This window comes from Rhagoletis pomonella, unplaced genomic scaffold (assembly GCF_013731165.1).
Source record: "Rhagoletis pomonella isolate Grant_MI unplaced genomic scaffold, Rhpom_1.0 Rhpom_scaffold_00005, whole genome shotgun sequence".
In the NCBI taxonomy this organism is placed as follows: domain Eukaryota; kingdom Metazoa; phylum Arthropoda; class Insecta; order Diptera; family Tephritidae; genus Rhagoletis; species Rhagoletis pomonella.
The window spans coordinates 35,091,789-35,096,769 of record NW_023458559.1 but is presented as its reverse complement, the minus strand read 5'-3'; positions in this window follow the sequence as shown (position 1 = coordinate 35,096,769).

The following is a 4,981-nucleotide window of genomic DNA, read 5'->3' as shown; positions in this document are numbered from 1 at the left end:
AAAGTAGGGATTGCATTTGTATGAAATCATATTCCGATATATTCTGCTCAGACACACGGAACAGATAGTGAAGATGTTCTGGTTAGCCCACACATGGGAGTTAAAGCGTGATAATGATGGGTGAGGGTATTGGGTTAAGATGTTTCTCAGGTAAGCTCAGTGAAGCCGAGGAGCTAAGGTCATCCCAACCATTACAAAGGTGGCACCCAACCAAAGTGGAGTTTGGATGAAACCGTATCTGGCTATGCTGCAAAATGTTGCTTCTGGGACAATGAAGGATGGGTGGAGGTGGCCGATCTAAGCATTTAAGCAATAAAAACCGCCTGTCGTGGAAATGTTGACCTAAGAGCATTTCCAACAAGGTGTGTCTATTTCCTAGACCTAAGGCTTCCAGATGGATTAACCAATTTAATTAACTACCCACTGCTTGTATAGGTGCTCCTTGCTTCCCAACACTTATCGAGTTTTTCACATCCCACATAGCACCATACTCGTACTACTTTCATTAAATGCAAGTTAGCAATTAAGCTCTTGACCCAAGTCAAACTCTTGCAAGCATAATTAAACAACAACTCACCTGTATCACTAAATCTATTCACACCTTATTTGTTGTTTGTTTAATGCTACCAAAGCTTAAGATATACTCAGAAAAGTCATTAATCAATTTTAAAATGCATTAAGCCATCGTTTACTTAACCTTACTCCCTCTCCGAAACTCACATTTGGTTACCTTAGATAACTGCAAAATTATGCATTATTACCATCGTTCCAAGCAGCACCCAAAGCTTCTCACTCTCTACAAAAGACAAAGAAAACCAAAAACTCTCTACTCTAAGTAACACTGCAACCGAAACTTCTAAGGTTTCAAAGTGCATTTAAACAACAAACATGCTTTACAAATTTTTGTTGCCCGGCAGCACTTTCTTTGCTTCATCTCCGTACAAACGTTTGTTATTTTGCAGTATTTGATATGGCATCACCTTTCAATTAAAATGTTGCTCCAACTCATTTCCGTTCAATGCAGCTAGCTGCTTGCTACTGCCACCCATAAAACTTCCGCTCTGTTACTTTGGCGCGCTTTCATCTAACGAAACTCGCACTTCGGCGCCTGCAGCTACGTTGCCGGCTACGGCTGTAGACAAGACAAACAGTTTGTACTGTGTAGTTCGAAGTACGTAGGTATCGAGCGTTGTTATGAGCAAATGGGGGGGATGGCGGCAGCAGAGATGTGTAGTGTGGTGCTGGTGTTGCACTCAACTTCCGGTTGCTAAGTCTAATTGAAAGTGCAATCTGAATACTGTGTGCAGTAAAATGCAATTAATGCCCGCAAAGCATTTTTGCATATCTTTGATTTGTTTGCAATGTACACTGTTACATTACATCTACCACTCCCTGCAGTTGCTTGTTCATTCTTTGCATGGCTTGGGCTGTCTAATCCTTTTACTTGTGTGCTTGGCTCAAGTTCAGTTGCGAATGTATTTATTTGTTTGCCTGTCTATCAGTCTCCAATGTTTCGCATCGAATATTTGTTGTCTATTTATTCTTCGAACTACATTTGATATCCAGACTTATTTGCATTTCTTTGCAACCGAGTTACGAGATGGAATGGAATTGTGGTAGGTCGAAAAAACTAAAACGCTTTTCCAACCACTTCGGCATTGTTGCCATCGTACTTAAGGACCTGAGACCCTGATGTGTCTCGACAGTTCCTGCTACGCTTGGCTTTATATGTAATTGACTCCGGTCCAATTAGGCGCTCGAAAAAACTGGAGTTTGCCGATTCATCAGGCAGTTCGTTGCCTTGAACACCACAGTTTGTCAGCACCCACATAAGCTCAAGCTTGCTCCCTTTTGCAACGGAGTTCAGCCTCAACTTACATTCTTGAATATTAGGATCATGATTGCCCGAGCTCAACATGCTTGCATCAAAGCCTCTTCATAAGGCCGTGAAGTCGGTAGTGCTAAAGCCTGATTATGGCAACTTAACTTAACTTAATTTAACGGATCTTAGAAGTAAGAAAATCAAAATAAAACAGATTTCGATGTGAATTTTTAAGTGAGATCCTGTAAGTTAGGTTAAGCTGTCATAATCAGACCGATAGCCTATGTACATAACGACTTCACTAATGGTGCATTTGTCGACATAAATAAAAAGGGCTTTTAATAATGTCCTTTCCTGGGCATTCGTCAGATGCTTAGTTAAGCTAGGAGTCGAAACCGACCTAAGTAAGCTCATGTTAGGGATGTTGCTAATGCTAATTTTATTGAAATTTTTGAAGACTCACGTTGTTTGTTAGGGAACTGGCTGTCGATATAAATCTGCGTGGTAATAGTTTTAGTGCTTCGCGATGAACGCTCCATCAACAAGTGGATTTTCAATGGAAGAAGAAAGCAATTCCCTTTACACATTTAGCTCTACCATTTTTTGGTATTCCTTGACTCTTATCTTTACTTGATAAATACAATATCATACTCATTCTATAAGCGTGGATCTTCCGGACTTGGCCCCTTTTTTGTATCGAACTGCGCTGCATATTTCTAGATACTCTTATGATATTAGCTGTATGCGCAACATAAAACTCCCGTACCCATTTCCTGATGTTCACCATGTTAATTGGAAAGGTGTCAAGAATGCCCGGTTGGTTGATGTCCACGGAAAGACTATCGTCTACAATACCGCTACCCACGAAGAGTGTAGAGTGGGATATGCGGGTTTGCGAGGGCAATCCACTTTAGAACTTCCATGTCAATAATCGCAAATTTCATATCGGATTAATGGTGGGCCGAAGGCTACGCTAAGAAATTGGCCAGCCAGTTCTAAACTATGCAGCGGCCGTATGGTCGCCGGGGATAAGCAGGATGCACTGGACGAAGCTAAAGACTTGCCAAAACACGGCACTCTGAACAGCCACCGGATACCTTCTGATGTAGACACAGCAAAACCTATACGACCAGGTTTAAGTGCTCTCTGTCAGGGAGCATAATACAATGCTTGTAAGCAATTCCTAGTAGAGTTCCACAGCTTACCAGAAGGTATCTATAGGAGCTCGCGGACGAAGGTCTCGACTTACACTGGCTCCGGACCTGTGAATGCAGTTTGGGTATACTGCTAGATGACGTGGAGAAGACAGAATTTCGTCTGCCTCAGGAGACTCTCACCACATTAGCCCAACTTCACTATGGATACTGCTGCAGGCTAAATTCCTACCTGAGTAGGATAAATGCAGATGTGCCCAATGAGTGCCCGGTATGCGGAGAGTCACCTCATGACTCGCAATATCTTCCCGCATGCCCCCTTAATCCCCCTCTATGGACCAACCCAGTTGGAGTGGCATAATTCCTGGGTCTCCCGTTAATTGAGATTGACCACAAAGATAATGGAGGGAAAAAGTCTTGGACTTGCTAAATGAGGGAAAATAGAAGAAGATTGATGAAGAACACAAATTCTTGTGGAAGACGATAAAATATATGTCCTAACTGACAGGGCGAAATAATACCAACCGCCATGCTACATGAGACGCCTGATTGGATGTTATGACTTTAGAAACAAAAAAATGGTAGGGACGTCTTTAATATTTGACAGCAAACATGTTTTTGCACAAAATTATTTCCTACAACACCACTTTTTTATAAGAAAGTGACTAACATATAACAATGATATCGACATTTATATAAGGGTGGTACCAAACTAAAAGTAAAGTCCGAATTTGTATGCCCTTCCCACCCTAGGATTGTTCTATACCGAAAAAATTTATACCCCTGTTTTTATGTTGGAATGAAAAAATATTTAGAGGTCGCCTAAAATTTTTAATGCATTTTATACAGGGAAAACATATTTTCGTAGAAATTGTATAGAATTCTGGAAAATAAATATTTTTCGTTCGGAAAACTTTGCTTCCCTTCAGGAGGCTTCCAGTAATAATACCCAGTTATTTATTTAACCATTTTTTAATATTACATAACTATTTTTTATAGGTCCTCTAAAAACCCCCAAAAAATTAAAAAAAAAATGATTAAAAAACTATTGCGTATAATTATTGGAAGTCTCCGATCGAAAAAAGTTTATCTTCAAGAATTCTATACCATTTCCACGAAATTAAATTTTTTCGCAAAATAAAATATTTACATGAAAAACTTTAAGCACTTTGAGCGTCTTCTAATTTTTTTTTATTTAAAAAAAAAAAACAGGGGAATATTTCGGTATAGTACAGCTAGGGGGTGAGATCATTAAATTTCGGACTTTACTTTTTTTTGGTTTTCCATGCATTTTTGGACCACCCTAATGTACCTACATAGGCTGCATCATTATACTCAAGTCGTCCATTGACGCCGTCAAAATAAGTTAGTGGCTGCAGGCGAAGCACACGACTTTGCAGAATTGAGTTCGATTGATTCTAAGCAAATGATGTCAAGCTAGAAAAGTGCTGGATACAAGTTTTATACGATTTGTAATTTATTTATATGAAATTAATTACCACAAAAAATAAAGTCTAAAATGTCTACGGAAACTTTTCGCAATAAAATCGTCAAATAAATAACGATGACGCGTCGGTGGGCGTTTTTCATTTCTCCAGAACCTAGGCAGGTTTGCCAGGTACACGATTTTTGGCCGAACAAAACCGGACAGTCCAGGTTTTAGTTTGTTTGTTCGTGTGATAAATAAAAAAAACACGAAGTGCAGAGTACTTCAATTTGCTTTACCTTGGTTATAAAGTTATACAAAATTCCCTTACTGCTAATTTTTTTCTTAATTAATCACTTAAGTGAGAAGCATGGACAGCATACTGGTTAGCATCTTCACAATTTGTAAGAATAAAAACTAAAAAAACTAAAAATAAAAAGTAAAATAATTTCACATTCAAGTTGCTACGGACGTGCTTGCCTGACAGTTCCTTTATCTCTAACACAAAAACCAGAATGTCTTTTACTTATTAAGATACTAAGTAAAAGGACCAAAAAAACACACATTCGCAATTAGTGA